General features: G+C 43.9%; 2 non-coding genes across 2 annotated transcripts; both read right to left on the reverse strand.

The window, feature by feature from the left end:
- Positions 1–4,798: 4,798 nt before the first annotated feature.
- Positions 4,799–4,870, reverse strand: TRNAP-UGG (transfer RNA proline (anticodon UGG)). The gene has a single exon. It is a non-coding gene; the product is annotated as a tRNA-Pro (tRNA).
- A 989-nt stretch (positions 4,871–5,859) lies between these two features.
- On the reverse strand, positions 5,860–5,931 carry TRNAP-UGG (transfer RNA proline (anticodon UGG)). Its single transcript has one exon. It is a non-coding gene; the product is annotated as a tRNA-Pro (tRNA).
- Positions 5,932–8,565: the final 2,634 nt, after the last annotated feature.

Genomic DNA, 8,565 nt, shown 5'->3' on the forward strand with positions numbered 1-8,565 from the left:
TCATATGAAGCCCAATTAGCTTTGTTCCTGCATGACATTCATTCCTATCTTGACCGCAATATCCCGACTGATGCGGTATATCTCTATTTCGAGAAAGCTTTCGATAAAGTGCCCCATTCCCGCAATTTACTTAAAATGCCTCTGTTAAACATTCATCATAGCGTCTTGACCTGGATTCGAAGCTATTTAACTGACCATAATCAGTTTGGATCTGCTAATGGCTTCTCATCATCTTACTCACACGTTCTTTCAGGAGTACCCCAAGGTACAGTTCTTGGCCCCTTACTCTTGCTAATATACATTAACGATTTGCCTTCCACAGTAACATCTAGCATCCGACTTTTCGCGTGTGATTGCTTACTCTACCGCCCCGTAACTAACGCCGAGGATGCTTACATCCTCCAAAATGACCTGGGTAACATACAGCAGTGGTGCACTACGTGGCTAATGTCCCTAAATGCTACAAAGACTGTACAAATTTCTTTTCACCGCCGTCGAAATTATACTCCGCCTACTTATAAAATTAACGATACTGCCATTATTTCCACTAATTCTTTTAAGTATCTTGGTATTAACCTCGCTCATGACTTTTCATGGTCTTGCCACATTAGCCACATAATAAACTCATCTAATCGAGCAGGTGGGTATCTTCGTCGTAACCTGCGCATGACACCTTCTTCCTTAAAATTACCAACTTATAAAACATTTGTGCGACCTAAACTTGAACACGCTTGAGCAATATTTGGCCCCCATCAGTCTAACCTTACCTCAGCCCTTGAATCTGTTCAGAATCGGGCCACTCGCTCTATTCTTTCAAACTACTCGCGATACTCTAGCATATCCTCCTTGAAGCTCCCACTAAAACCTCCTTCTCTCTCTTCCCGTCGCCGAATTTCACGTCTCTGCCTTTATCACATGTTTTTTCATTGTTCACCCCGTGACAGCAACCTCATTCTACCAGTACGTCGAACACCGCGCAAAGGCCATCCAAACAGCGTCATCCCGCATCGTGCCCGCCCTACTACATTTCAGAAATCATTTTTTCTCCACACAGCTCGCGACTGGAATGACCTTCCCTGCGACTTAGCACTAATACCTGGTCCAGCCCATTTCAATACTGCCATCGAGGAAGAAATGTCATCGTCATAATTCCCATGTAACATTCCTTGTTAACTGCTGTTCTTGCGCCCACCCCTCATGTAATGTCCCGCCACGGACCCTTGAGGTTCAAATAAAGAAATAAATAAATAAAAAATAATAAAAATAAATAAGGAAGAAGATCATACATGTGCAGTGAGTGGTAAATCTGTAGAAATAATTGAAGTATGCTCGAATGTGATGGCATCCAACCGGATGCCGGTGCAGGCATAGTCACTCTCCCTGATGCCCTAGAATTTAGAGAAAACAATGGTCATGTGATTGAATCTGCGATTAAAGTTGGCAGAAGTGATTGGAAGATTGGTGGCTCAAAAGCAGAGAGATGACATAAGGTAAGAAATGTAAGGTAATAATAAAAATATATTTGAAGAAAATGGCGAATTTCTTACTTATTTATAACACGTTTAGATAAACATAATTAAAGGAATAAAAAAGAAAACAAGGCCGAGCATGGTGGAAACTACCAGCACCCTGTTTCAACGGGGACCCTAATTTCTTCCATTCATCCATCCATAGTCACCGACCAGGGACTCTCAGGCCCCGTAAAAAAGAGACTAGCGCCGCGAGATATGCGCGGAAGTGCCCGGAATGACGACAAGCTTCTCGCTCTCTCTGACTGGTGGGCTTTTCACACTTGATAAATTTTTGGTGTGGCGTTCGGCTACTCTTCTGCTGACGGTCGCGAAGAAGAGGGGCGCGAATTGCGAAGTGTCGACTCATGGCACTGTTGCACAATGACAGCAAGTCATCGCCAGTGCGGCGTCAAATCGCGGAGGTCTAGACTGGTAAAAGCCGATATTGACTATGGACCTCCTTCACCCTGCGACGTCACGAAGATGCGGTGGCGCTGATGTTAGCAGCGACTTTCGCATGGTAGGCAAAACAGGTTCCGCTTGCCCGTGCCTACCGGAGCTGCCGCAGCTACCGGCGGCTGCTTCAAGCCTGTGCACAGCAGAAGCAGCGTGTATTGACCAGCTGCGTCACTGCTGGATCCGCGTAGTAGCATAAAAAATATTAAATTAGCCTCGATAGGTTTCTCGCGCATAAATGCCGCATTCGGAAACTGGCTAACAGGCATTGGGCCACGGTAGTAAAGCGCTAAGTCTGGGAGTCGATAGGCACTGCCACTCAATGCACTTAAAAGCATGCAAGTTACTGCGTTCATTCACCTGAACTTCAGGATAGTAGGCTGATAATTGCTCAAGGAAAAAAAAAGACATATGCAGCTGCACACGTACTTATCACCTTGAGCCGGAGTGCACGGGGTGCCGACAGCTAGGTTCACTCGCCCCCAAGGAATGCGTTTTTTTGTTAATAGCACACCATGTTTTAATGGCGCGTTTTATGACATTTAATATTTACTTGAAACTGTTTCTTGATATGACGACGTAATTATTTCATTCGAGTAGAAAGAAGTTTGGTAAGTTGTGTCAATCTTGCGCGGTCGCGTTGGTGTGCTTAGAATAGCGTACCTTAAGTGTGCTAAACGCCATATGCTTTTTCATTGCATCATGCATGTGTCATGTTTCATGAGGTAGTACATGATCGCGAAGCTTGTTTGGAAAGAAGCAGCCGCAGGCGTGCTACTAACAGACACGTGGCGAGATTGAGAGGGGACGCGGAAATGAAAAGTGTTTTCGTTATTCATGCATGCGATATGTAACTAAACTTGGTGCAAATATGAAATTGCTACGCTAGTTTCAGTAATGGCTTTTATTTTTAGCTACCTGGTGCAGTTCTTGGGTAATTATAATTAACACCCTCGTCAAGTCACCTCAAGGTCTTAAATAATTGAGTAGAAAGTGCGCAAATTTTTTATGCCAGCATGTTCACAAAACCCTGTTCTGTATATGACGCTATTACTTCTTTTTTTAGATGATCATGTACTTATGCATGCATAGTTACGTGAAAACGTTTCTTACAAAAGTAACGAACATAATACTGCACGTGTAGGAAAAAAAACCGAGAGATAAATTACACTCCTCAACGTCTCAGGAATCGTCTGCGACAAATAGAATCATTCTATTTTCATGCGTTACAAAATTATGAAGGTGTGAGTGATGCCAATCGCAGAAAATGTGAAAGGTCAGAAAACGAGCCTTATAATTAACGTTTATTTCCTCGTTTTTGGCCTCTTCGCTTGCGCTTTGCTCAAAGAAATGCGGCCCTGAACTCAAAGAAGGCCTCAAAGGAATTACCTCACAATTTTCGACGACCCCGCATCTCGAAAGCGCACTTTATAAATTTCTACTGAATATTTTGCTGTAATTTTTCGTCACGAAACAGAACACCCCAGGGCTAAGAAAGAAAATAATTCCAGAAATCATAAATTTTCACCAAATCGACCAGTTTAACAAGGGGAGAAGTCGGCCTGGCTGGTGCGTGATCCTGCGGATAAAAACAGCGCTTAAGCGGGACAGCTAGAGGAGAATGGGGACACGACGCTGTCCCGACTTTTCGCACAGCGCGACACCTACGTATGTCAGCAGACGGTGAGCGCACGTCTGCTCCTCCGAAAGATCGCCAGCACATCCTCTCACTACTGTCCCGAAGTAAAATCATTCTGGCTAGAGCAGAGTGTCAAAAACTTCCTATTTTATTCAATGCCGAGCGTAGAAATCGACGGCAGAAACGCTTTCTATACCATATATACAATACACAGTGGCGAACTATTTCTCTGAATACGCCGCACGTGGCCAACGCGAGCTCTTGTACTTCAAGAAATTACTAAGCTGTAAACATCAACCATCATGTGATTCGCAGAAACTGAAAACGCGCCTACAAGCCTTGAAAACCCGCGCTCAACACCACTCCGCGACGACACTCCCTGGCCTTTTGCCTACCACGAGCCCGCTAGCGACTGCAGCGCCACCTCGTTTGTTTACAAACATGCAGGAGGTCCATACCTATGTTCAGTATTTTCTCCACACCGAACAAAGAGTAGTTTGTATTTACACTTTGGCTGTCTGACGCATCTAATATCGTATTCCAGTCGGCGATCTAGAAAGAGCTTTCTTGATCCATGAACCGGAAAGCGTGTTTCAAAGCGCGATTTAGGATCAAAACCTGAATTCTGCTTGGCAACCGCGACTCCGCGACGGAGTTAGTGCTCCCTAATTTGATCACCGTGTTCCTGAGATGGCAGGTAAGCAAAAGTGGAAAGAGCACAAAAACTTTGCCGAATTTCCGTTTCTCACCTCGGTGTATTCGTCTATACCTAATAATTAAGAGGCAGAGTGGACGCCGCACGTTGGCTCCGACAGCACATGCGAACCTTTTGCGTGTATTTTCACTCAACAATAGTTAAAGAACTGTGTGCTCTTTTGTTGCGGACACGTGTAACAGCTTCGCCGCGATAACGGTTCGCAATAGAGATGGAATGAAAAACGGCTCCCACGCGCCAATTCAATCCTCCAATCCCAAATAAAACAGAGAGCGGAGTCTTGGGGCTTATATGTTAAAAAAAAACGCATGCCGGAGGGTAATTTGTGAGTGAACAGGGCTGCAAGAATAGGAAGGACGCACTGCTCGCGCCGTCAGGTGCTTCTGGTGTCCACTTTTGTTTACCTGCCCTCTGAGGTAACTCAGAAACAAGCGACGTAGGACAAAATACTGCCATTAGTGAAAAAAGCGGAAAAAAGGGCCCGCCCGGGATTTGAACCCGGGACCTCTCGCACCCAAAGCGAGAATCATACCCCTAGACCAACGGGCCGCATGCTTGGGAATACAAAAGCACTTACTTGTGTTAGATATCTAAAATCCGGTTCTACGGTTGCGGTCGGTTTTATTGCTGTGTCGTGAGTCCGTACAGCTGGTTAACATCCTATTCTCCTTTTGGCAGCAGTGGACGCCAACGATCAACTGGCGCTAACAAAATAGACGTGACTGGCGGGTTAGTTTTGAGCGCACACTGATACCCCATATATCCTTGGATAGCACTGAGTATCGTTCCACAGGAAATAATATTCGCCGTAAGAAGCCTATTTTTTAATAAACCCGGAAAATGTCTGCTGAATTTTCAAAAAATCGAAACGGATAAGTCCAACCCCTAATTAGTAACGACAATTTTAGTTTTGCGGCGTCTCAATGCAAAATGGCCAGCCCTGTTGCCCCGTCACTCTAACATGATCTTTTTTTCATTGGTTTCGTGCATTATCTAATTCGATAATATAATGATCCGACTAGTAGCGTCTGCAGCTCTTTCATTTATTTCTAGCCTTCGTCACGTGAACTTATGCTCTATTTAGTTTTGTTCCCTCAGGAAGATAATTATTCAATTTTTTCCAATTGCCTGCATCATGTACGTTTCGCATCTTTAACTAAGATTTTTCTTTTCGTGCTTCAGTTTGGTTGCCCTTGCATAATTAGTCATCGGCATTGTGTTTTGTTCTCCGAATCAATTTTTAATAAGTAGCGTTTGAAGTTCTCAGTAGATAAGTATTAATACCAAAAGCGAGATGGCACGCAGTAACCTGACCTCGGCTGTTTCAGCAAAATCATGTGAAACCATCCCACCCTGGCTACTATGATTCATCAATCCCTTAGGAATACGTCGAAGCAAGACTGGCTCTGGTGTGAAACGGTATCCATAGCACGCGTTGGCAAATTATATGTGGCCGCGCTTCTTGTAGTAGCACGCTCTGCAATCCACACGACGGCGAGGCGCCGGCACAGGGCTCACTGTAGAAAAAAAATAACGAAGGGCCCGTCCGGGATTTGAACCCGGGACCTCTCGCACCCAAAGCGAGAATCATACCCCTAGACCAACGGGCCACATGCGGTGCAAATACAAAAGCGCGTACTTACGTAAGATATCAAAAATCCGGTTCTACGGTTTCAGTCGGCTTTATTGCTTTGCCGTGAGTCCGTACAGCTGGTTAACATTCTATAGGCGTCGCGACTGCTTCGTCTCCCTATACTTCTGACGTAAGCTCTCTTCTTTCAGAATTTCACAACCCTCAGATCATGCAAGGAAGCCACAAAGATGTGGTCAAAGCAAGGCGCAGGAGGGCACAGATACGAAGCTATTCCAATTGGCATGAAAACTTAACCACTGACTCTAGCTTTTAGTAGGTCAAGGAAGTTTGACCAGGAACAGGTATTTACATGTTGTAGCTAAGAAGTAAAAAGCGATAGAGATGAAGGCAACAATATAAATCCCAGAAAGGAGGTCACGGTCGGAGCCAGGGAGAGTACGTGACTGATAACAGGAAGCAGACACCGGAAGTTAGGAGACAGGGAGGGAGTACACAAGTGCTTAGGGCTGGTGACTCAAACAGGAGGAGCACCGAAACTATAATGGAGCGAGTAATGACAGATAGGCGAGCATCTGCCGGGGCTTTGCCAGAGAGGGCAATGAACGCAGTGCTAAGGAAGACGAAAAGCAAATTGTCGCAGAGTGTTGCAGGGCGTGACCTGGTTATCGAGCCACGGGACAGATTGAATTACACAGAGAGGCGATGAAGGTGCAGGTTTCTAGAGAGAAAATTGACCAAAAATTGGAATCTTATGGAGAAGAGAAACTGGAAGTCAAATTCTCGTCCAGTGCAAAATAAACTAGTCCACTGATCTCTCGGTGGCGGAAGTTCGCGATGGAACTGAATGTTGGCCCAGAACATTATAGAACCATATAAGCTGTCTGGGCAAAAAGAATGAAAAAAAAGCAGGAACAGGATTCAAGATGCAGAGGATAAATATTTAGACGAAGACGACTCTCCTAAAAGCATTACATCAGTTATAGCTGAATCATTTGGAGCGATGATAAGGTAATCTCCTCGGAGAGGGAAGCAGCACACAATAGCACAACGTAAAAGAGCTTAGAACTGACCTATATTAACTCGAAAGAGGCGGAGGCAAATATTCTTAAATTGACAACCGCAGGGGTAAAAGAAATTCCAGCCAAGCTGAATGGTGCACTTGTGCCAAGCAGCAAGAAAAAGTTGATAAAGGCATTGAAAAATTGTCAACCCTAATAAGGAAATTCCGGACACGTGTCAACAGAGTAGAATGAATTTTTTTTTTATAAAAGGAAAGCTAACATGACGAATATCAAACCCCATAGACCGATTACGAAAACATCTGTTATATACAGGCTGGCAATGCAGGAAATGAAATTAAATATGAAGACATTGGTAGAAAGTAGTAACATTTTGGAGAAGTTCAGAACGACAAATCACGACAAAAGTATAGCTAAGTGCACGCGTTTTCTTCCGGTCTCCAGAAGATTACTGACTGTAATATTCAAGTCATACTCCACGCCTATACGTGGTACGGGTGAGGAATTAAGCTATGCGCACATAGGAGTTCGGCGAGCGGGGTTCGCGTTAAGAACAAGAAGCGCCGGTCATAAACAGGACTTTTCTTTTAAACAAACTTTCATTTTCTGTAGCAATAAGCGACCCACTTCTAAGACGGCTGAATATCAGAAAGTAATGTAGACGAGTGCCATCTTTAAGCTTTTACTAAGTGCCGCTGAATATACCCCTTCAATTTCTACATCGTTACGCAGCGTGCAAAGCTAATGCATATTTTTCCCTGTAATGCCTGCAGCTGAAGCAGGCCTGTCCAGTACTTATCCACTCCACCATTAATTTTCTATATTCCTCTTTTGTCAAATACTTCCGTTTCTAAAGGACAAAATGTCAAAAATTCTGCAACTCAGGCTCTAGTCTATTTGTAGTCCTCGTAAGCTCTGAAGAAGGCGGGTTTTAATGCGGCGATGTTTTTAACGGCTGCATTTTCAGATCTTCTTGATCGAAAGTTTGCATAAATTATTGCATTTTGCCTAACTGTAAAAATTTGTACCTGTAATTTTTTGTACAGCTCTAAAACATGGGCTGTATACCCTTGTTCTCGTGTTTAGAAGATGAAACCTGTCGCAAGTACCTGAATCTATCTACCAGAGCCTATACATTTTGTTGCGAGCAGTCATAAAGAAAGCAGATCCCAAGTCAAATAAGGTGTGTATCAAGGTGAAATATTAGGTACTTGTAGTCAAGCAACTGAAATAAAGAGAGAAAAAAAAACAACTTCTGAGATGTCAAAAACGAATCAGTTCTTTAAGTGCCATGACTCAGAAGAAAGAGCGTTTTCACGCGAATCTTTACTCTAGAGTAGAATGTAACGTAAAGCACCATCTCTGGTATGAAGTGTTTAGAACACAAGCATTATACAAGCGGGTCAACTGGGATAAGGTGTCGAAGCAAATTTCAGATTCGTTCGAGTTCAGATTGAGGCCTTCAAGGTTTGTTTTGGTTGAGCTAAGACATAACTTTCTTTTTCATCTCCGACTTGCTCATCTAATTGGTTTGGGATAAGAGTACCCATCAGACGTCTTAACCAAACTTCTTAATATCACTTGAGCATCGGTCGCCGGCAGCTTCATAAAACAACTGCAACGTCTTATTG

The sequence above is a fragment of the Amblyomma americanum genome, chromosome 1 (assembly GCF_052857255.1).
Source record: "Amblyomma americanum isolate KBUSLIRL-KWMA chromosome 1, ASM5285725v1, whole genome shotgun sequence".
NCBI classification, from domain to species: Eukaryota; Metazoa; Arthropoda; class Arachnida; order Ixodida; family Ixodidae; genus Amblyomma; species Amblyomma americanum.